The sequence below is a fragment of the Panulirus ornatus genome, chromosome 4 (assembly GCF_036320965.1).
Source record: "Panulirus ornatus isolate Po-2019 chromosome 4, ASM3632096v1, whole genome shotgun sequence".
Classification (NCBI taxonomy): Eukaryota; Metazoa; Arthropoda; class Malacostraca; order Decapoda; family Palinuridae; genus Panulirus; species Panulirus ornatus.
In genome coordinates, this window is record NC_092227.1 from 50,237,119 (window position 1) to 50,263,385 (window position 26,267).

The following is a 26,267-nucleotide window of genomic DNA, read 5'->3' on the forward strand; positions in this document are numbered from 1 at the left end:
GACAGTAATTCAAGCCAGTGCTCATCCTAACGTAATCTTCAAACTTACACACCTCATCCTTAACCTCACACACATTCTTACTATCAGCTTCACCTTCAACCTCACCAAGTTAACATACATGATAGGAGAGCAATCTAGTCCTGGGATCACCCAAACCTCCCCTCATGCTAAACCTCATTAAGTTATCATTCAGCACACTATAGAAAGACAACAATACAAGCTAAAGCCCACTTTGATATACCCTTCTGCCTTACCCTTATTCTCACTAAGTCTACTTACAGGACAATGTATAAAGCAGCAATTCATGTCTGTGGTCACTCTAACTCGAACTCTAACCTCTACTTCATGCTGCCACCAAGTAGCCACACAGGACAGTGTATGTAGCAGCATAGTGCTCTTATAAAGAAGAAAAACGAGCGACAAAAGTGTATGATTGAAATACATGGGAATAAGTCTGTTTGGTACACCTGGTAAGATCATTGAGAGGGCATGTACAGAACATCTGATGGGGGAGGAGCAGTATGGCTTCAGGAGTGGTAGATGTGTGGACCTTTGAAGAATCCAAGTGAGAAAGAGTGGGATTTGTGTGTAGCATTTATGGAGGGTTGACAGATATGGTTTGCAGAAGGTGTCACAATCCTATGGTGTTGGAGGAAAGTTAGTAAATGGAGTGAGGAGTGTTTGCTGGTTATGCTGGTAAAGTAAGGCTTGTATGCAAGTAGGAAAGGAGAAAAGTGATTGTTTCCAGATGCAGGTATATCTCTTCAAGTGTATGTGTTGTCCTGAATTTTCATTCATGAATGCAAAAGGAAGAGGGAAGGTAGACATGTTGAAAATGAAATGCTTGATGATGATATCTGGAGTGCGTTGGCTTGATTGATGGGGTAAGGGATGAAAATGTTAGAACAAGATGTAATAAGTGCAGTTCTATCTATCTACATCTCTGATGCCCATTCCTTTTAGGAACTCCCATCAAGGTATGGTCATGTTAAAAGAGTCTCCACTTATCCCTGTCCTTACATGCTTCCCTTGCATACACTATTCCATGCATTCTCCCTTTATTTCTCTTCCCCAGTATTCCTCCACCCTATTTGCTCATGTCACAGATGATCTTCCATTCACACCATCCCCTTTAATTGTGCTATCGTACACTCTCCTTGTAAACTCCCAGTCTTGCATTCTTTCCACATGTCTAATTGCCCAGTCCACCTCAAAGTATTGTGTTTCACCCACTTTACCACTTCACAGTTCATTCCCTTTGCATTCCTTGCCATACCACATCTCTCATGCAACCTTTAATTTTTTCTTAATTCCATCTAGTCATGCCACATGCTTTTCTTAAATAGCTCATTTCCACAGCCTGGATTCTTGTCTTGACCCCTGTGCCTCATTCCACATCCATATTTTGGCTGCATAGGTCAGGGTTGGGAGGCCTGTGCTGTTCCTTAATCCTCTGTTCACTTCCATACTTACACGTTTACCCTTCATCATTCTGTTAAGGGATCCAATGACTCTTCTCCCCTGTACTGCTCTCTCTCTTATCTCTCCTTCCATATCACCACACCTACCCAAGACGGCTCCCTGATGCTTAAATTCCCCTCTCTTCTTCCACAGCACAACTTGGGACACTTTCTTCTTTCATTCTGTATGGTTTTACAAAATCAATACTTTCTCTCCATTTTCTTTCAAACACCATTACTTTACTTTTACCTGCATTTATCTTCAATCTCCTCTGGTTACACACATTATGAAACACAGTTACAATCTCCTGGAACTCCTCTTCACTCTCTGCAAACAACACAGTATCGTCCACAGACAGGCTTTCCACTAGTCACCATATTTCACCACCACACTCCATCTCTGCACCACTTTTCCCTAGTTTTGCTTTCATCTCTTATCACTCTATCCATATATATGTTAAAAAGCCATGGTGACGTCATGCAACTCTGCTTCACACCTATGTGTATCCCAGAACTTTTGCTCAGCTCTCCATCCACTATTACACATGCATTTTCTCCTCTATAGAAGGCTTTTATACCATCCAACAGTTTTCCCCTATACCATATATCCTTAACACATCCCAAAAAGCATTCCACTTAACTCTGTCATACGCTTTCTCCAGATCCATAAAAGCTGTATACAACTTCTTACCTTTCACTAAATGCTTTTCCATGGTCATCTTTACTACAAAAATCTGATTCACACATCCCCATCCTATGTGTATCCCAAAACTTTTGCTCAGCTCTCCATCCACTATTACACATGCATTTGCTCCTCTATAGAAGGCTTTTATACCATCCAACAGTTTTCCCCTATACCATATATCCTTAACACATCCCAAAAAGCATTCCACTTAACTCTGTCATACGCTTTCTCCAGATCCATAAAAGCTGTATACAACTTCTTACCTTTCACTAAATGCTTTTCCATGGTCATCTTTACTACAAAAATCAGATTCACACATCCCCATCCTTTCCTAGAACCCTCTTGCTCTTCTTTTATTCTGCATTCAGTCACTACCATCATTCTGTCAATTAATATCCTTTCATACACTTTTCCTGGTATACTTAACATACTTATTCCCCTATGATTGCTACATACATCCTTTGCACCTTTTTCTTTGAATTAAGGAACAGTAATAGCTTTCATTTTTTTCTTCATTCCATCTAGTCATGCCACATGCTCTTCTCAGATAGCTCATTTCCATAGCCTAGATTCTTGACCTCTGTGCCTCACTCCATATCCATGTTTCGGCTGCATAGGTCATGGTTGGGAAGACTATGCTGTCCCTTAAACCTTTCTTCACTTCCATACATACACCTCTACCCTTCATTATTCTGTTAAGAGACTCAATGACTCTTCTACCCTGTACTGCTCTCTCCCTTATCTCTTCTTCCATATCACCACACTTACCCAAGACAGCTCCCTGATACTTAAATTCCCTCACTTCTTTCAAACCCCCTTCCCCCTTATCCACAGCACAACTTAGGACACTTTCCTCTTTCATTCTGTATGGTTTTACAAAATCAATACTTTCACTCCATTTTCTTTCACACACCATTATTGTACTTTTACTTGCATTTACCTTCAATCTCCTCTGCTTACACACAGCATGAAATGCAGTTACAACCTTCTGCAACTCCTCTTCACTCTCCACAAACAATAAAGTATCATCTGCAAACAGGCTTGCCACTAGCCACCATATTTCACCACCACACTCCTTCTCTGCATCTCTATTCCCTACCTCTGCTTTCATCTCTCTTATCACTCCATCCATATATATATTAAAAAGCCATGGTGACATTGCACAGCCCTGCTTCACACCTACATGTATCACGAAACTTTTGCTCAGCTCTCCATCCACTATTACACATGCATATGCTCCTCTATAGAAGGCTTTTATACCATCCAACAGTTTTCCCCCTATTGATTGAGAGGGTGAAGGCATGTACAGAGCATCAGATTGGGGAAGAGCAGTGTGGTTTCAGAAGTGGGAGAGGATGTGTGGATCAGGTGTTTGCTTTGAAGAATGTATGTGAGAAATACTTAGAAAAGCAAATGGATTTGTATGTAGCATTTGTGGATTTGGAGAATGCATATAATAGAGTTGATAGAGATGCTCTGTGGAAGGTATTAAGAATATATGGTGTGGGGGCAAGTCGTTAGAAGCAGTGAAAAGTTTTTATCAAGGATGTGAGGCATATGTACGTGTAGGAAGAGAGGAAAGTGATTGGTTCTCAGTGAATGTTGGTTTGCGGCAGGGGTGTGTGATGTCTCCATAGTTGTTTAATTTGTTTATGGATGGGGTAGTTATGGAGGTGAATGCAAGAGCTTTGGAAAAAGGGGCAAGTATGCAGTCTGTTGTGGATGAGAGAGCTTGGTAAGTGAGTCAGTTGTTGTTTGCTGATGATACAGCGCTGGTGGCTGATTCGTGTGAGAAACTGCAGAAGCTGGTGACTGAGTTTGGTAAAGTGTGTGAAAGAAGAAAGCTGAGAGAAAATGTGAATAAGAGCAAGGTTATTAGGTACAGTAGGGTTAAGGGACAAGTCAGTTGGGATGTAAGTTTGAATGGAGAGACACTGGAGGAAGTGAAATGTTTTAGATATTTGGGAGTGGATCTGGCAGCGGATGGAACCATGGAAGCGGAAATGAATCATAGGGTGGGGGAGGGGGTGAAAGTTCTGGGAGCGTTGAAGAATGTGTGGAAGTCAAGAACATTATCTCGGAGAGTAAAAGTGGGTATGTTTGAAGGAATAGTGGTTCCAACAATGTTATATGGTTGTGAGGTGTGGGCTGTAGATAGAGTTGTGCGGAGGAGGGTGGATGTGCAGGAAATGAGATGTTTGAGGACAATATGTGGTGTGAGGAGGTTTGATCGAGTGAGTAATGAAAGGATAAGAGAGATGTGTGGTAATAAAAAGAGTGTGGTTGAGAGTGCAGAAGAGGGTGTTTTGAAATGGTTTGGTCACATGGAGAGAATGAGTGAGGAAAGATTGACCAAGAGGATATATGTGTCGGAGGTGGAGGGAACGAGGAGAAGAGGGAGACCAAATTGGAGGTGGAAAGATGGAGTGAAAAAGATTTTGTGTGATCGGGGCCTGAACATGCAGGAGGGTGAAAGGAGGGCAAGGAATAGAGTGAATTGGAGCGATGTGGTATACCGGGGTTGACGTGCTGTCAGTGGATTGAATCAAGGCATGTGAAGCGTCTGGGGTAAACCATGGAAAGCTGTGTAGGTATGTATATTTGCGTGTGTGGACGTATGTATATACATGTGTATGGGGGGGGGGGGTTGGGCCATTTCTTTCGTCTGTTTCCTTGCGCTACCTCGCAAACGCGGGAGACAGCGACAAAGTATAATAAAAAAATAATAATATATAATAATATACCAGGGCTGACGTGCTGTCAGTGGATTGAATCAAGGCATGTGAAGCGTCTGGGGTAAACCATGGAAAGCTGTGTAGGTATGTATATTTGCGTGTGTGGACGTATGTATATACATGTGTATGGGGGGGGTTGGGCCATTTCTTTCGTCTGTTTCCTTGCGCTACCTCGCAAACGCGGGAGACAGCGACAAAGTATTAAAAAAAAAAAATATATATATATATATATATATATATATATATATATATATATATATATATATATATATATGTATATATATATGTATATATATATATATCTTTCTTTTTCTTTCAAACTATTCGCCATATCCCGCGTTAGCGAGGTAGCGTTAAGAGCAGAGAACTGGGCCTGTGAGGGAATATCCTCACCTGGCCCCCTTCTCTGTTCCTTCTTTTGGAAAATTAAAAAGAAATAATGAGAGGGGAGGATTTCCAGGCCCCCGCTCCCTCCCCTTTTAGTCGCCTTCTACGACACGCAGGGAATACGTGGGAAGTATTCTTTCTCCCCCATCCCCAGGGAAAAAATGTAGCTTAGACATTGAAGCTTATTGATACAGTGGTTAAATTGATGAGAACTACTATTGACGTTTGTGTAAATAAATTATACATTTCCCTTTTCCATAGCCGGAGGTTGAACCATTATGTGACATTCATTTTCTCATTTCATTTCAAGCTAGAAGTTTCAGTTTTCTAAACTATTTCTTACTTTTTTCATATGTACATATATGTATATGTGTGTGTGTGTGTGTATATATGCGTGTAGGTGTATGTATATATATATATATATATATATATATATATATATATATATATATATATGTATATTTTTTTTTTTTTTTTTTTTGCTTTGTCGCTGTCTCCCGCGTTTGCGAGGTAGCGCAAGGAAACAGACGAAAGAAATGGCCCAACCCACCCCCATACACATGTATATACATACGTCCACACACGCAAATATACATACCTACACAGCCCTCCATGGTTTACCCCAGACGCCTCACATGCCCTGATTCAATCCACTGACAGCACGTCAACCCTGGTATACCACATCGCTCCAATTCACTCTATTCCTTGCCCTCCTTTCACCCTCCTGAATGTTCAGGCCCCGATCACACAAAATCTTTTTCACTCCATCTTTCCACCTCCAATTTGGTCTCCCTCTTCTCCTCGTTCCCTCCACCTCCGACACATATATCCTCTTGGTCAATCTTTCCTCACTCATTCTCTCCATGTGCCCAAACCATTTCAAAACACCCTCTTCTGCTCTCTCAACCACGCTCTTTTTATTTCCACACATCTCTCTTACCCTTACGTTACTTACGCGATCAAACCACCTCACACCACACATTGTCCTCAAACATCTCATTTCCAGCACATCCATCCTCCTGTGCACAACTCTATCCATAGCCCACGCCTCGCAACCATACAACATTGTTGGAACCACTATTCCTTCAAACATACCCATTTTTGCTTTCCGAGATAATGTTCTCGACTTCCACACATTCTTCAAGGCTCCCAGAATTTTCGCCCCCTCCCCCACCCTATGATCCACTTCCGCTTCCATGGTTCCATCCGCTGCCAGATTCACTCCCAGATATCTAAAACACTTCACTTCCTCCAGTTTTTCTCCATTCAAACTCACCTCCCAATTGACTTGACCCTTAACCCTACTGTACCTAATAACCTTGCTCTTATTCACATTTACTCTTAACTTTCTTCTTTCACACACTTTACCAAACTCAGTCACCAGCTTCTGCAGTTTCTCACATGAATCAGCCACCAGCGCTGTATCATCAGCGAACAACAACTGACTCACTTCCCAAGCTCTCTCATCCCCAACAGACTTCATACTAGCCCCTCTTTCCAAAACTCTTGCATTCACCTCCCTAACATGGGAGATCCATAAACAAATTAAACAACCATGGAGACATCACACACCCCTGCCGCAAACCTACATTCACTGAGAACCAATCACTTTCCTCTCTTCCTACACGTACACATGCCTTACATCCTCGATAAAAACTTTTCACTGCTTCTAACAACTTTCCTCCCACACCATATATTCTTAATACCTTCCTCAGAGCATCTCTATCAACTCTATCATATGCCTTCTCCCTGGGGATAGGGGTGAAAGAATACTTCCCACGCATTCCTCGCGTGTCGTAGAAGGCGACTAGAGGGGACGGGAGCGGGGGGCCAGAAATCCTCCCCTCCTTGTATTTTTTAACTTTCTAAAATGGGAAACAGAAGAAGGAGTCACGCGGGGAGTGCTCATCCTCCTCGAAGGCTCAGACTGGGGTGTCTAAATGTGTGTGGATGTAACCAAGATGTGAAAAAAGGAGAGATAGGTAGTATGTTTGAGGAAAGGAACCTGGATGTTTTGGCTCTGAGTGAAACGAAGCTCAAGGGTAAAGGGGAAGAGTGGTTTGGGAATGTCTTGGGAGTAAAGTCAGGGGTTAGTGAGAGGACAAGAGCAAGGGAAGGAGTAGCAGTACTCCTGGAACAGGAGTTGTGGGAGTATGTGATAGAATGTAAGAAAGTAAATTCTCGATTAATATGGGTAAAACTGAAAGTTGATGGAGAGAGATGGGTGATTATTGGTGCATATGCACCTGGGCATGAGAAGAAAGATCATGAGAGGCAAGTGTTTTGGGAGCAGCTGAATGAGTGTGTTAGTGATTTTGATGCACGAGACCGGGTTATAGTGATGGGTGATTTGAATGCAAAGGTGAGTAATGTGGCAGTTGAGGGAATAATTGGTATACATGGTGTGTTCAGTGTTGTAAATGGAAATAGTGAAGAGCTTGTAGATTTATGTGCTGAAAAAGGACTGGTGATTGGGAATACCTGGTTTAAAAAGCGAGATATACATAAGTATACGTATGTAAGTAGGAGAGATGGCCAGAGAGCGTTATTGGATTACGTGTTAATTGACAGGCGCGCGAAAGAGAGACTTTTGGATGTTAATGTGCTGAGAGGTGCAACTGGAGGGATGTCTGATCATTATCTTGTGGAGGCTAAGGTGAAGATTTGTATGGGTTTTCAGAAAAAAAGAGTGAATGTTGGGGTGAAGAGGGTGGTGAGAGTAAGTGAGCTTGGGAAGGAGACTTGTGTGAGGAAGTACCAGGAGAGACCGAGTACAGAATGGAAAAAGGTGAGAACAATGGAAGTAAGGGGAGTGGGGAGGAATGGGATGTATTTAGGGAATCAGTGATGGATTGCGCAAAAGATGCTTGTGGCATGAGAAGAGTGGGAGGTGGGTTGATTAGAAAGGGTAGTGAGTGGTGGGATGAAGAAGTAAGAGTATTAGTGAAAGAGAAGAGAGAGGCATTTGGACGATTTTTGCAGGGAAAAAATGAAAGTGAGTGGGAGACGTATAAAAGAAAGAGACATGAGGTTAAGAGAAAGGTGCAAGAGGTGAAAAAAAGGGCAAATGAGAGTTGGGGTGAGAGAGTATCATTAAATTTTAGGGAGAATAAAAAGATGTTCTGGAAGGAGGTAAATAAAGTGCATAAGACAAGGGAGAAAATGGGAACTTCAGTGAAGGGCGCAAATGGGGAGGTGATAACAAGTAGTGGTGATGTGAGAAGGAGATGGAGTGAGTATTTTGAAGGTTTGTTGAATGTGTTTGATGATAGAGTGGCAGATATAGGGTGTTTTGGTCGAGGTGGTGTGCAAAGTGCGAGGGTTAGGGAAAATGAGTTGGTAAACAGAGAAGAGGTAGTGAAAGCTTTGCGGAAGATGAAAGCCGGCAAGGCAGCAGGTTTGGATGGTATTGCAGTGGAATTTATTAAAAAAGGGGGTGACTGTATTGTTGACTGGTTGGTAAGGTTATTTAATGTATGTATGACTCATGGTGAGGTGCCTGAGGATTGGCGGAATGCGTGCATAGTGCCATTGTACAAAGGCAAAGGGGATAAGAGTGAGTGCTCAAATTACAGAGGTATAAGTTTGTTGAGTATTCCTGGCAAATTATATGGGAGGGTATTGATTGAGAGGGTGAAGGCATGTACAGAGCATCAGATTGGGGAAGAGCAGTGTGGTTTCAGAAGTGGTAGAGGATGTGTGGATCAGGTGTTTGCTTTGAAGAATGTATGTGAGAAATACTTAGAAAAGCAAATGGATTTGTATGTAGCATTTATGGATCTGGAGAAGGCATATGATAGAGTTGATAGAGATGCTCTGTGGAAGGTATTAAGAATATATGGTGTGGGAGGCAAGTTGTTAGAAGCAGTGAAAAGTTTTTATCGAGGATGTAAGGCATGTGTACGTGTAGGAAGAGAGGAAAGTGATTGGTTCTCAGTGAATGTAGGTTTGCGGCAGGGGTGTGTGATGTCTCCATGGTTGTTTAATTTGTTTATGGATGGGGTTGTTAGGGAGGTGAATGCAAGAGTTTTGGAAAGAGGGGCAAGTATGAAGTCTGTTGGGGATGAGAGAGCTTGGGAAGTGAGTCAGTTGTTGTTCGCTGATGATACAGCGCTGGTGGCTGATTCATGTGAGAAACTGCAGAAGCTGGTGACTGAGTTTGGTAAAGTGTGTGAAAGAAGAAAGTTAAGAGTAAATGTGAATAAGAGCAAGGTTATTAGGTACAGTAGGGTTGAGGGTCAATTCAATTGGAAGGTGAGTTTGAATGGAGAAAAACTGGAGGAAGTGAAGTGTTTTAGATATCTGGGAGTGGATCTGGCAGCGGATGGAACCATGGAAGCGGAAGTGGATCATAGGGTGGGGGAGGGGACGAAAATTCTGGGAGCCTTGAAGAATGTGTGGAAGTCGAGAACATTATCTCGGAAAGCAAAAATGGGTATGTTTGAAGGAATAGTGGTTCCAACAATGTTGTATGGTTGCGAGGCGTGGGCTATGGATAGAGTTGTGCGCAGGAGGATGGATGTGCTGGAAATGAGATGTTTGAGGACAATGTTTGGTGTGAGGTGGTTTGATCGAGTAAGTAACGTAAGGGTAAGAGAGATGTGTGGAAATAAAAAGAGCGTGGTTGAGAGAGCAGAAGAGGGTGTTTTGAAATGGTTTGGTCACATGGAGAGAATGAGTGAGGAAAGATTGACCAAGAGGATATATGTGTCGGAGGTGGAGGGAACGAGGAGAAGAGGGAGACCAAATTGGAGGTGGAAAGATGGAGTGAAAAAGATTTTGTGTGATCGGGGCCTGAACATGCAGGAGGGTGAAAGGAGGGCAAGGAATAGAGTGAATTGGAGCGATGTGGTATACCGGGGCTGACGTGCTGTCAGTGGATTGAATCAAGGCATGTGAAGCGTCTGGGGTAAACCATGGAAAGCTGTGTAGGTATGTATATTTGCGTGTGTGGACGTATGTATATACATGTGTATGGGGGGGGTTGGGCCATTTCTTTCGTCTGTTTCCTTGCGCTACCTCGCAAACGCGGGAGACAGCGACAAAGTATTAAAAAAAAAATATATATATATATATATATATATATATATATATATATATATATATATATATGTATATGTTGAGATGTATAGGTATGTATATTTGCGTGTGTTGACATGTATGTATATACATGTGTATGTGGGTGGGTTAGGCCATTCTTTCATCTGTTTCCTTGTGCTACCTCGCAAAATAAATATATGAAATAACCATATATTTAACACATCTCACAAAGCATTCCACTCGACTCCATCATATGCTTTCTCCATATCCATAAAAGCTGTATACAACTTCTTACCTTTCACTAGATACTTTTCCACGGTCATCTGTACTGCAAAAATCTGATCCACACATCCTCTTCCTTTCCTAAAACACCCTTGCTCTTCACTTATTATGCATTCACTCACTTCCATCACTCTGTCAGTTGATATCCGTGTATACACTTTTCCTGGTATACTTAACAGACTGATTCCCCTATAATTGCTACATACATCCCTTGCACCTTTACCCTTGAAGAAAAGAACAATAATAGCTTTCACACAATCCTCAGGCACAGCCTTCTTTTCCATGCTAAATTACATATAAGATGCATCCGCTGTACCACATTTTCTCCTCTGTACTTCAGCATTTCAGCCGTAATCCCATCCACTCTAGGTACTTATCCTACTTTTAGCCTCATTATTGCCCTGCTTACCTCCTCCTTTGCTAAAGGCCCCTGCACTTGTATTCTCTTGCTTCCATCCTCCATACCCATGCATGTAACAACTGGTGCCTTCCCTTCTCCCACAGTCATCAGTCTATGAAATACTCTTTCCATCCTCCTTTCACTTCCTCCTTTTGATTCAGCAGTTCCCCCTCCTTACTTCTTTTTTTTTTTTTTTTTTTTTTTTTTTTGTCGCTGTCTCCCGCGTTTGCGAGGTAGCGCAAGGAAACAGACGAAAGAAATGGCCCAACCCACCCCCATACACATGTATATACATACGTCCACACACGCAAATATACATACCTACACAGCTTTCCATGGTTTACCCCAGACGCTTCACATGCCTTGATTCAATCCACTGACAGCACGTCAACCCCGGTATACCACATCGCTCCAATTCACTCTATTCCTTGCCCTCCTTTCACCCTCCTGCATGTTCAGGCCCCGATCACACAAAATCTTTTTCACTCCATCTTTCCACCTCCAATTTGGTCTCCCTCTTCTCCTCGTTCCCTCCACCTCCGACACATATATTCTCTTGGTCAATCTTTCCTCACTCATTCTCTCCATGTGCCCGAACCATTTCAAAACACCCTCTTCTGCTCTCTCAACCACGCTCTTTTTATTTCCACACATCTCTCTTACCCTTACGTTACTTACTCGATCAAACCACCTCACACCACACATTGTCCTCAAACATCTCATTTCCAGCACATCCACCCTCCTGCGCACAACTCTATCCATAGCCCACGTCTCGCAACCATACAACATTGTTGGAACCACTATTCCTTCAAACATACCCATTTTTGCTTTCCGAGATAATGTTCTCGACTTCCACACATTCTTCAAGGCTTCCAGAATTTTCGCCCCCTCCCCCACCCTATGATCCACTTCCGCTTCCATGGTTCCATCCACTGCCAGATCCACTCCCAGATATCTAAAACACTTCACTTCCTCCAGTTTTTCTCCATTCAAACTCACCTCCCAATTGACTTGACCCTCAACCCTACTGTACCTAATAACCTTGCTCTTATTGACATTTACTCTTAACTTTCTTCTTTCACACACTTTACCAAACTCAGTCACCAGCTTCTGCAGTTTCTCACATGAATCAGCCACCAGCACTGTATCATCAGCGAACAACAACTGACTCACTTCCCAAGCTCTCTCATCCCCAACAGACTTCATACTTGCCCCTCTTTCCAAAACTCTTGCATTCACCTCCCTAACATGGGAGATCCATAAACAAATTAAACAACCATGGAGACATCACACACCCCTGCCGCAAACCTACATTCACTGAGAACCAATCACTTTCCTCTCTTCCTACATGTACACATGCCTTACACCCTCGATAAAAACTTTTCACTGCTTCTAACAACTTGCCTCCCACACCATATATTCTTAATACCTTCCACAGAGCATCTCTATCAACTCTATCATATGCCTTCTCCAGATCCATAAATGCTACATACAAATCCATTTGCTTTTCTAAGTATTTCTCACATACATTCTTCAAAGCAAACACCTGATCCACACATCCTCTACCACTTCTGAAACCACACTGCTCTTCCCCAATCTGATGCTCTGTACATGCCTTCACCCTCTCAATCAATATCCTCCCATATAATTTACCAGGAATACTCAACAAACTTATACCTCTGTAATTTGAGCACTCACTCTTATTCCCTTTGCCTTTGTACAATGGCACTATGCACGCATTCCGCCAATCCTCAGGCACCTCACCATGAGTCATACATACATTAAATAACCTTACCAACCAGTCAACAATACAGTCACCCCCTTTTTTAATAAATTCCACCGCAATACCATCCAAACCTGCTGTCTTGCCGGCTTTCATCTTCCGCAAAGCTTTTACTACCTCTTCTCTGTTTACCAAATCATCTTCCCTAACCCTCTCACTTTGCACACCACCTCGACCAAAACACCCTATATCTGCCACTCTATCATCAAACACATTCAACAAACCTTCAAAATACTCACTCCATCTCCTCACATCACCTTACTTCTTACATCAATATTTCTACTCTTACATCCACCCCTTTCCTTTTTCACCACCTTCCAGTATAGTTCCTTATTATCCCAAAACTTTTCACTTAAATTTCTTCCAATATCTTCATCTACTCTCTCTTTACTTTTCTCTATCAGTTTCTTAACATTCTGCTTACATATTGTTTATTCTTCTCTCCTCCTTTGTTGAACTTCCACTGGTACATTCCTATTGAGTGCTCTACCTTATGCCTTTTTATTCTCTTCCACAGCATTTGTAATCTCTTCTGTCCACCATGTATTGCCCTTTTTATTCCTGTACCTCACTACCTTGTATCTAACTACTAATTGTATATCTTTACTAATATTCTCTAAACATTTTAAAAACCTCATTCACCCATGACTGAATTCCTACATTCACTGCACTTCCATCCAAGCTATCAATTACCTTCCTTTCATATACCTCCCTGTATTTTTTGTGATTCGTCTTCCCGCTTGCCCAACTCTTTTACCCCTTCATTCTATCTTATACTATACCTCCACTTCTCCCTTATCCTCATCCCCACAAGAACTGCAAAATGGTCAGTCTCCAAAGAATCCTCTTACAACTCTAGCATCCAGCATAGCCTTTCTCAATTTTTCATCCACTTCCACATAGTCAGTCAAAGCCTTTTTGCTCTTCTCTTCCCTCATTCCTCATCCATGTATGTCTGTGGATCATCTTGTGCTGAAAATAGGTGTACACAAGAAATAAACCCCCCTCTCAGCACAAATGTCCATAAGATAGCTTCCATTCTCATTTACTACAGGCACTCCCCATTTACCAACTATCTCACCAATTCCATCACATCCCACTTTTGCATTCACAGCACCTAATATGACCACGTTTATCTCATTCTCAAAATTGTTTATACAGTCATTCAGATTCCTCCAAAAAAGCTTCATTTCCTCCTTACCTCAAATAGACTTCATATTCATAGGCACATATACACATACTTATTTTTTTATTTTGCTTTGTTGCTGTCTCCCGCGTTTGTGAGGTAGCGTAAGGAAACAGACGAAAGAAATGGCCCAACCCACCCCCATACACATGTATATACATACACGTCCACACACGCAAATATACATACCTATACATCTCAATGTACACATATATATACACACACAGACACATACATATATACCCATGCACACAATTCGCACTGTCTGCCTTTATTTATTCCCATCGCCACCTCGCCACACATGGAATACTATCCCCCTCCCCCCCTCATGTGTGCAAGGTAGCGCTAGGAAAAGACAACAAGGCCCTATTCGTTCACACTCAGTCTCTAGCTGTCATGCAATATGCCCGAAACCACAGCTCCCTTTCCACATCCAGGCCCCACACAACTTTCCATGGTTTACCCCAGACGCTTCACATGCCCTGATTCAATCCACTGACAGCACGTCAACCCCGGTATACCACATCGATCCAATTCACTCTATTCCTTGCCCGCCTTTCACCCTCCTGCATGTTCAGGCCCCGATCACTCAGAATCTTTTTCACTCCATCTTTCCACCTCCAATTTGGTCTCCCACTTCTCCTCGTTCCCTCCACCTGCGACACATATATCCTCATGGTCAATCTTTCCTCACTCATTCTCTCCATGTGACCAAACCATTTCAAAACACCCTCCTCTGCTCTCTCGACCATGCTCTTTTTATTTCCACATATCTCTCTTACCCTTACATTACTTACTTGATCAAACCACCTCACACCACACATTGTCCTCAAACATCTCATTTCCAGCACATCCACCCTCCTGCGCACAACTCTATCCATAGCCTATGCCTCGCAACCATACAACATTGTTGGAACCACTATTCCTTCAAACATACCCATTTTTGCTTCCCGAGATGATGTTCTCGACTTCCACACATTCTTCAAGGCTCCCAGGATTTTCACCCCCTCCCCCACCCTGTGATTCACTTCCGCTTCCATGGTTCCATCCACTGCCAGATCCACTCCGAGATATCTAAAACACTTTACTTCCTCCAGTTTTTCTCCATTCAAACTTACCTCCCAATTGACTTGACCCTCAACCCTACTGTACCTAATAACCTTGCTCTTATTGACATTTACTCTTAACTTTCTTCTTTCACACACTTTACCAAACTCAGTCACCAGCTTCTGCAGTTTCTCACATGAATCAGCCACCAGCACTGTATCATCAGCGAACAACAACTGACTCACTTCCCAAGCTCTCTCATCCACAACAGACTTCATACTTGCCCCTCTTTCCAAAACTCTTGCATTCACCTCCCTAACAACCCCATCCATAAACAAATTAAACAACCATGGAGACATCACACACCCCTGCCGCAAACCAACATTCACTGAGAACCAATTACTTCCCTCACTTCCTACACGTACACATGCCTTAAATCCTCGATAAAAACTTTTCACTGCTTCTAACAACTTGCCTCCCACACCATATATTCTTAATACCTTCCACAGAGCATCTCTATCAACTCTATCATATGCCTTCTCCAGATCCATAAATGCTACATACAAATCCATTTGCTTTTCTAAGTATTTCTCACATACATTCTTCAAAGCAAACACCTGATCCACACATCCTCTACCACTTCTGAAACCACACTGCTCTTCCCCAATCTGATGCTCTGTACATGCCTTCACCCTCTCAATCAATACATATACACCTACCGATGCATATTTCACAATCCCAGTCTTTCTTTTCATCCATACTATTCTTGATCCATTCCATCCATGCTCTGTAACACCCCCCTACTTCTTTTCCTCTCCCCAATAATTTTTACTCATTCCCATCCAAACCACACCTCCTTCCATGCCCTCTCATAACTTACATTCATCATTTCCATTTACACTTCACGCCCTTCCCTAGGATATGGGTTTCCCCAATCCCTAGCACATCCATGCTACAAGTTTTACACCTCTCCTCAATCTCCCTTCTTGTATTCTCCCCAGTCATCCCATTCATATTCAGTAGCATCACCCTCAGTCGCTCATTCCTTTTAACCCTCAGCATAATTGGTAGACTCCAGTGCCACTTATTAGTCTTTTGTGGCTCACTCTTGACAGGTCAGAGGCAGAGGGCAATTCCAGCAATGTTTCTAGAGGCAGCGAGGCTCAAATTTTTCAAAACTAAAAGTAACTGTACACTTCAGATGTTTATCCAAGTTTAAAACTATTGCCCTGTTGTAATTTGGCAACACCTCCCCCTTTAGTTTCACCCCTAAGGGGTGTACTGATGAGGTCACCATGAGAAGGCAGAGTGAGACTTGGCTACTCCAGTTAAACTAGAGTACCCCTTGAGGTGCTGAAACTCATTATTTTTCCAAATTTCAAGCTTCATTACTTTCTACACTAGCATCACCTCCTACCTCATTGGTTATGATACTGCCACTGCCCTGGTTGTGCTGAAATGGTTTAGACATACAGAGAGGATAAACAAAGAAAGACTGACATGTCAGAATTGGAGAAGGCAAGGAAGAGGAGGAGGAGACTTAGGAGGGAATGGTTGGATGGAATTGCTGGAGGTTTTGAGGTATGTAAACTTGAATATTTAGGAGGGTGAGAGATGCATAGGATAGAATTTACTGCATTGACGTGATATGTGTTGGGCAATGTGTTGTCAGCAGGCTGAATTATGGCATATAAAGCAGGCAAGGTAAACCATGAAATCACTTAAGGGGCTTGGCTCTGGATAGTGTGCTTTAGTTTAGGTGTATTATGCAAAACAGTAAGAGAGTAGACATGAGTAAATGAGATTGCTTAATTGCTCCCAGTGCTACCTTGCTGAGGGATTAAAAAGGAATTGGTGATTTATCACTCTTTTATAGTTTTCTATCACTTTTAGGCAAGTTTAAAAATGTAAAGGTTTAATTTTTTTCAAATGTTTTATTACATGCAACTAAATAAATTAAGATTCTGTTCTAACTTACAACTAAATAATTTGAAATTTTAGCCAAGCCTACAACAAGATAAGATTCTAGCCTAGCCTACAACTAAATAAGTTAAAACTTTTATAGTGAAATATAAATTGTTTCACTGTAAACTTGGTTCTTGTGAGGTTATTATGAATGAGTGATACCTGTATTCCCCCAACTCATTGCTCATTTTTTGATACAAATATACAGTATCCACAAAAAACCATGTCCACCATAAAAGAATTGCCACCTCCCCTTTCACAGTACCAGAAAAAGTAGAAAAAATTAAATGTTACAGATTTTGTTACTTTTGTCATCTATCCTTTGGCCTTGATTACCATCTGCAGACATCTAGGCATGAAACTGGCAAGGTGCCTGAAGTATTTTAGGTACATGTTTTGGGTCCATATGGGTTTAATCTCTTGAATGAGAAAAGGTACTGGTAAGGTGTTACAGGAAGCAACCTTGACTTTCATCTGGTTGTAGTAGTTCTCAACTGAGTTAAGGTCTAGGGCGTTTTCAGGCCACTCCACCTATTGAATACTTTGATAAAAAGTTCACAACATATCTAGCCGTATGTCAGAGAGCATTATCCCACATAAAGTGATTATGCCTGTGAACCACACAAAAAGGAAGCAGGTGGTCCTCCAGCATTCATTATAGTGTTTTTAGACAAGAAATACAACCCTCCCTTACCCATTGCACCATTAAGGCAACCACAGATCATAACACATTTTAAGTGTTTCACCATTATTTCTGAAATACATCAGCATACTCCACTGTTGCACAGTCCAGTCCTTTTATTTCTTTGCCAGTGCAAATTATTTATTTATTTTCTTTATTTATTTTGCTTTGTCGCTGTCTCCCACGTTAGGGAGGTAGCTCAAGGAAACAGACGAAAGAATGGCCCAACCCACTCACATACACATGTATATACATACATGTCAGCACACGCAAATATACATACCTATACATCTCAACGTATACATATATATACACACACAGACATGTACATATATACACATGTACATAATACATACTGTCTGCCTTTATTCATTCCCATCGCCATCCCGCCATACATGAAAAAACAACCCCCTCCCCCCACATGTGCGCGAGGTAGCGCTAGGAAAAGACAAGAAAGACCACATTCATTCACACTCAATCTCTAGCTGTCATGTAATAATGCACCGAAACCACAGCTCCCTTTCCACATCCAGGCCCCACACAACTTTCCAAGGTTTGCCCCAGATGCTTCACATGCCCTGGTTCAATCTATTGACAGTACATCGACCCCGGTATACCACATCATTCCAATTCACTCTATTCCTTGCACACCATTCATGCTCCTGCATGTTCAGGCCCAGACCACTCAAAATCTTTTTCACTCCATCTTTCCACCTACAATTCGGTCTCCCACTTCTCCTCGTTCCCTCCACCTCTGACACATATATCCTCTTTGTCAATCTTTCCTCACTCATTATCTCCATGTGACCAAATCATTTCAAAACACCCTCTTCTGCTCTCTCATCCACACTCTTTTTATTACCACACATCTCTCTTACCCTATTATTACTTAATCAAACCACCTCACACCACATATTGCCCTCAAACATCTCATTTCCAGCACATCCACCCTCCTCCGCACAACTCTATCTATAGCCCATGCCTCGCAACCATATAACATTGTTGGAACCACTATTCCTTCAAATATACCCATTTTTGCTTTCCGATATAAAGTTCTCGACTTCCACACATTCTTCAACGCTCCCAGAACTTTCGCCCCCTCCCCCACCCTATGATTCACTTCCACTTCCATGGTTCCATCCGCTGCCAGATCCACTCCCAGATATCTAAAACACTTCACTTCCTCCAGTTTCTCACCATTCAAACTTACCTCCCAGTTGACTTGTCCCTCAACCCTACTGTACCTAATAACCTTGCTCTTATTCACATTTACTCTCAGCTTTCTTCTTTCACACACTTTACCAAACTCAGTTACCAGCTTCTGCAGTTTCTCACACGAATCAGCCACCACACTGTATCATCAGCGAACAACAACTGACTCACTTCCCAAGCTCTCTCATCCACAACAGACTGCACACTTGCCCCTCTTTCCAGAACTCTTGCATTCACCTCCCTAACAACCCCATCCATAAACAAATTTAACAACCATGGAGACATCACACACCCCTGCCGCAAACCTACATTCACTGAGAACCAATCACTTTCCTCTCTTCCTACACGTACACATGCCTTACATCCTCAATAAAAACTTTTCACTGCTTCTAACAACTTGCCTCCCACACCATATATTCTTAATACCTTCCACAGAGCATCTCTATCAACTCTATCATATGCCTTCTCCAGATCCGTAAATGCTACATACAAATCCATTTGCTTTTCTAAGTATTTCTCACATACATTCTTCAAAACAAACACCTGATCCACACATCCTCTACCAGTTCTGAAACGACCCTGCTCTTCCCCAATCTGATGCTCTGTACATGCCTTCACCTTCTCAATTAATATCCTCCCATATAATTTCCTAGGAATACTCAACAAACTTATACCTCTGTAATTTGAGCACTCACTTTTATCCCCTTTGCCTTTGTACAATGGCACTATGCAAGCATTCCACCAATCCTCAGGCACCTCACCATGAGTCATACATACATTAGATAACCTTACCAACCAGTCAACAATACATTCACCCCCTCTTTTAATAAATTCCACTGCAATACCATCCAAACCCACTGCCTTGCTGGCTTTCATATTTCGCAAAGTTTTTACTACGTCTTCTCTGTTTACAAATCATTCTCCCTAACCCTCTCACTTTGCACACCACCTCGACCAAAACACCCTATATCTGCCACACTATCATCAGACACATTCAACAAACCTTCAAAATACTCTCTTCATCTCCTCACATCACCACTACTTGTTATAACCACCCCATTAGCCTCCTTCACTGCAGTTCCCATTTGTTCCCTTGTCTTATGCCTTGCCGGCTTTCATCTTTCACAAAGTTTTTACTACCTCTTCTCTGTTTACCAAATCATTCTCCCTAACCCTCTCACTTTGCACACCACCTCGACCAAAACACCCTATATCTGCCACACTATCATCAGACACATTCAACAAACCTTCAAAATACTCTCTTCATCTTCTCACATCACCACTACTTGTTATAACCACCCCATTAGCCTCCTTCACTGCAGTTCCCATTTGTTCCCTTGTCTTATGCACTTTATTTACCTCCTTCCAAAACATCTTTTTATTCTCCCTAAAATTTGATGATACTCTCTCACCCTAACTCTCATTTGACCTCTTTTTCACCTTTTGCACCTTTCTCTTGACCTCCTGCCTCTTTCTTTTATACATCTCCTACTCATTTGCATTATTTCCCTGCAAAAATCGTCCACATGCCTCTCTCTTCTCTTTCACTAATAATCTTACTTCTTCATCCCACCACTCACCACCCTTTCTAATCGGCCCACCTCCCATGCTTCTCATGGCACAAGCATCTTTTGCGCAAGCCATCACTGCTTCACTAAATACATCCCATTCCTCCCCCACTCCCCTTACGTCCTTTGTTCTCACCTTTTTCCATTCTGTACTCAGTCTCTCCTGGTATTTCCTCATGCAAGCCAATGCAAATTGTTTGCATTTCATTTGCTTCATAAGCTTGGTTTTGGCATCTGGCTTGCTGAGGGAATGTGAAGGTTCTTTTGCAGGCATTGTTGAATGGTTCTTTGAGAGAATGTGCCTTGAAAATTTGGATGGCTTTTTGCCTTAAGGGGTTATCTGTAGATCTAGGCGTATTTCTTGGGCATCTAGGGATGGTTTTGTTGATGTGATGACATTGTTAGGGAGGCCACAAGTACTGGCAAGCAGCTGCCTAAGAAATCTCACATTATCCATATTTTCATGCTTCCTGGCAAGAATTCAAGCTTTCCCCTTATAAAGGTAAGAGCCAACCATCATGAAGCACAGGTGGAAGAAATACAGCTCCTAGAAGTGAAATTCCCAAAATGAAGTGCTGGCTAGGAGGAGCAAAGAAAGAACATCCATCCGCAAAGATGGCCTGAAGCTTACACCATTAGAAAGACTGATTTCAGTGACCAGATTTATGATGGTTTCACCGTGAGAGCATCATATGCTTGTACCTGCTATAAACCTTAGCCATGTATTGTCTTTGAAAGTATATGAGGATGGACAAGATTTTTCTGCAAACACTGTTCTTTCTCTAATAAATTTATCAAGAATTTATAACAAAAAGTAACAGTATTCTACATAAAAAGAGAGAATTAATTTTTCTCACCCCTTTTTTATATCCAACTATAATCTCCACCAACGATTCCAGTCCAGAGGTGGTGTCTGTTCCTTTTCTAACATGAACTTATCTGTTGCTCATTTTGAGGACCTAAAGCCCCCAAACTCTGATGTTGTCTGGCTCAGTGTTTGTCTCCCAAATACTACACTTTTCCTTTGTTTTACCTACTGCTCCCCTAATTGTGCAAATTTTATATCTTGCTTTGACTATCTAAATTCTGCCACAAGACTATAGCATCCTGTCACTGCAAGCCAAGATCCTGTACTTGGGGGAATTCATTGTTTGTTGGAGGGAATGATTGTATTCCTCGCTTATGGATGATGGGGAATTGAAGTCCTCATGTTCTTCATTCTCCATGATCCAGAGCAAATTTCTCCCACCCCACCAGTATTCCTGACTACTGTGACCACTTTCCTAATATTCTGTATCTAATTTTTGCTCCACATCCACTACACAATCTTGCCCTCAATTGGTTCTTCAGATTGTGATCACACTCTCATAAATTCATCTTGTAATTTTTAATGGCACTTTCCACTCCAGCAGCCCTTCTAAATGTAAATATTAGCACTCATCTCCCTGCTACCACATTTTTCCTCAGTTTCGCTTATCTTGTAATTCTACAAATGTTATTTCCTTAATCAACTATCTAAACTCCTGCCATGAGACTGTGACATCCTCTCACCTGTGAGCTGAGATCTTTACCTCACTGATTTCAACATTCACCATACGGAATGGTTGAATTCCTCCATATTGATGGTAGATGGATTGAAGCCCTCATGTTCTCATTCTCAGTGGTTTAGAGCAAATTATCTCCCATCCTACCCATATTCCTGACCGCTGTGACCACTCTCGTAATATTCTGAATTTGCTTTCACCTCTAGTCCATCCCGCTGTAAATACACAATCTCACCCCCAATTGGATCATCTGATCACATTCTCATAAATGTATCTATTTTAACAGCACTTCTTCCTCCAGAAGCCCCTTCTAAGTGTAAATATTGGCTCCTCAACAAAGTTGACTGGAATAACTTACATGACTTCTTATCTGACTCTCCTTGGGTAAGTTACTGTCTCTTTGTGGTGATGCTTCTGTCTCCACCAAATGCATAACAGAGGTTATTCTTGCAGGAATGGAAGCATTTATCCCCTCTTCCTCCAAGACAACCTCTTCATCCAATCCATGATTCAATCATTCCTGATCTGAGTCCATTCAGGCAAGGGATCAGGCAAACTGGGCTTGGAAAAAGTCTCCTTCCTCAGGCTTCCATTCAGCTTTTAACACTGCCTGTGATTGCTGCAAGCTCATTATCCATGAGGTGAAGCATTCCTTTATACAAAGGATGTGCAATGACCTCTCCTCATCATCCACTGATAGATCTTCCTGGTCTTTAGCTAAGGGCATCTCTAACAGTGTCTTTCTCCCTACCTTTCCTTCTTTTTTCCATTCTGATAGAACCATAACTGTCTCTCATAGACAAAGTAATTCTCTTTGGTTCCTGTTTCTCCTTTAACTCCACCTTGGATGATTCTAACATTCCTTCACCTCTTGATGCTCCTCTTACTAATCCAATGCCTCTTCCTGTAATCTCTTATCGGACTATCTGAAAAGCATTTCTGTCTCTGGACATAAGCAAGGATTATGGTCCTGATGGCATCCATCCTCGTGTACTGAAAGAGTGTGCCTCTAAACTTGCACCTGCGCTTGTTTGTTCTGTGTCTGTTTAAAAACCAGAACTTTTCCTTTTCCTTGGAAGCATGCATTGATACATCCCATCCCTAAGAAGGGTGACTGTTCTAATCCCTTCAACTATCGTCCTATTGCTTTGATGTCTACCATTTTCAGAGTCTTTGAATCTCTCCTCAACTTCCATATCCTTAAGCACCTCAAAATTCTGTAAGGTGAGATCCACTGGTGATATTCTATTCCATCTTACTAATGTGTGGTCATCATCCTTGAAAGATTCTTGGGAGTCATGTGTAGTTGCCCTTAACATATCTAAGACTTTTGACAGGGTGTGGCATTGGGGTCTCATCTCTGATCTTCTCTCTTTTAGCTTCCCTCCCTCACTTTGCTCCTTCATATCTAGCTTCCTCTTCAGCCAGTCTCTCTGTGGTCAACAGTGGTGTCCCACAAGGTTCTGTCCTTTCCCCTACAATTTTTCTTTTATTCAACAATTTCTTCTCCACAAATAATCCAATGCACTCATATGCTGATGACTCAGTTCTGCATTCGTCCATATCCTTTAATTTTGCTCCCTCTTGTCTCACTCAATCTGTATCTCATCTTGACACAGCTTCCTCAATAAACTCAAACTTGGACAGGATATCTTAGTGGTGTAGACATAAAATCTTGATAAATTTAGTGCCTCCAAGACCCAATATCTTCCCATCTCTCTAGCAAAAACTCCTCAAAATTCTCATATGTCCTTTGGTTTTTAATGGTTTTGTAATTCCTCCTTAACTCAGTGAACATACTTGGTATTATTGTAACATCAACTTTTCATGGAAACTCCCACATTACAGGAATAGCTAGTCTGTCTTTAAGAAACTGGGTGTCCTGTTTAGACGTTGAAACTTCTGAACAGTTGCTTCATTTATACAAGGGATTGATTTGTCCTTGTATGGAGTGCTGCTCTCACATTTGATGTGGTTCTAACTCTGTATGCTTACTTGACAGAGTTGAGTCGAAAGCAATCCAACTGAAAAAATGTCTCAGGCTAACTTCTAAACTTGAACTCCTTGCCCTGCTTCGCAATGTTGGTTCACTCTCCCTCTTCTATAGGTATTACTTTGGTTTTTGCTCCCGAGAACTGGCCTCTTGTGTGCCCCCACCACTAGCTAGACCATGCAATACTCGGTAAGCTGCTGCATCACATGATTATTGTGCGGCCATTGGCAACTCAAGGGTGGGTCATTTTGATACCTGCTTCTTTCCTCACACATCTAAGCTTTGGATTTCTACCTCCTCATGTCTTTTCCAATATCTATGACCTGGCTCATTTCAAAAGACAGGTCTTTCACTTCCACTAAAATTCATAAACACTTTCTCTTGTCGTTTCTTTTTCCATTTTTTAATTCTCCCTATATTTCAAGAAAGGCCTGGCCTTGATGTGGACTTTTGTCTGTGACTGGAGCCTTCAACATAGAAAAAACTCAACAAAGCTGACTGGAATAACTTGCAAAAAAAATTTCTGAGTGTCCTTAGGTAAATTTTTATTTCTTATGTGGTGATCCTTTTATCTCTGCCAAGTGCATAGTGGAAGTTATTTCTGTGAGAGTGGACGCATTTATACCCTTTCCCTCCAAGACAAGCTCTTCTTCCAATCCTTGATTCTTCTGTTCCTGTTCTGAGGCTTAGGATTAGGCATATGGGGCTTGGAAAATCTCACCTTCCCCTGACTCTCATTCATTATTAATCACTACCCATGATCATCGTAAATATGGTATCCATGAGATAAACATTCCTTTATTCATAGAAAGTAGGATAACCCCTCCTTGTCATTCACTGATAGGTCTTTCTGGTCTTTTGCTAAGGACATTGCTAACAACATCCGTCTCTACCTTTCCTTCATTATAGATTCAGATAGTACTATAACTGTCTCTCCTGAAGACAAAGCATCTTTCTTTGATTCTTGTTTCTATGCTAACTCTACTTTGGATGACTCAAACATTCTTTCACCCCCTGACTAATCTTATATCCCTTCCTATAATCTCTTTTCAAACTGTCCAAAAAACACTTCACTCTGTAAAAAAATAAAGCAAAGCTTATGGTCTTGTTAGCATCCATTCCTGTTTACTGAAAGAGTGTGCCTCTGAGCTTGCACCTGTGATTGCTTGTCTTTTCCACGTCTTTTTAGAAACCAGAACTTTGCCTTCTTCTTGGAGGCATGCAGTGGTACACCCCATCCCCAAGAGGGGTGACTGTGACAATAGATGTGAGGAGAGCGAGTGAGGAATGGGATGTACTTAGGGAAGCAGTGAGGGCTTGTGCAAAAGATGCATGTGGCATGAGGAAGGTGGGAGATGGGCAGATTAGAAAGGGTAGTGAGTGGTGGGATAAAGAAGTAAAGTTGTTAGTGAAAGAGAAAAGAGAAGCATTTGAACGATACTTGAAAGGAAGGAGTGCAGATGACTAGAGATGTATAAAAGAAGGAGGTAGGAAGTCAAGAGAAAGGTCCAAGGGTTGAAAAAGAGGGCAAATGAGAGTTGGGGTGAGAGAGTATCATTAAATTTTGGGATAACAAAAAGATGTTTTGGAAGGAGGTAAATGACATACATAAGACAAGAGAACAAAAGGGAACATCGGTGAAGGGGGCAAGTGGGGAAGTAATAACAGGTTGTGATGAAGTTAGGAGAAGGAGTGCGTATTTTGAAGGTTTGCTGAATGTGTTTGATGATAGAGTGGCAGATATAGGGTGTTTTGGCCAGGATGGTGGTCAGAGTGAGAGGGGTCTTGGAGAACGGTTTGGTTAAGAGAGAAGAGGTAGTGAAAGCTTTATGGAAGATGAAATCCAGCAAGGCAGCTGGCCGGGATGGTATTGCAGTAGAATTTATTAAGAAAGGTGATGACTGTGTTGTTGAATGGTTGGTAAGGATATTCAATGTATGTATGGATCATGGTGAAATGCCTGAGGATTGGCAGAATGCATGCATAGTGCCATTGTACAAAGGCAAAGGGGATAAAGGTGAGTGTTCAAATTACAGAGGCATAAGTTTGTTGAGTATTCCTGGGAAATTATATGTAAGGGTATTGATTGAGAGGGTAAAGACAAGTACAGAGCATCAGATTGGGGGACAGCAGTGTGATTTTAGAAGTAGTAGAGGATGTGTGGATTTGGTGTTTGCTTTGAGAATGTATGTGAGAAATACTTGGAAAAACAGATGGATTTGTATGTAGCATTTATGGATCTGGAGAAGGCTTATGATATGGTTGGAGATGCTTTGTGGAAGGTGTTAAGAGTATATG

The 26,267-nt window shown here is 41.8% G+C and overlaps 1 protein-coding gene across 6 annotated transcripts in view; it reads left to right on the top strand.

Annotated features, from left to right (window-relative positions):
- LOC139766213 (DNA excision repair protein ERCC-8-like) overlaps window positions 1–26,267 on the top strand; it is a 137,429-nt gene that overhangs the window by 1,390 nt on the left and 109,772 nt on the right. The gene's annotated exons all lie outside the window — the stretch shown is intronic.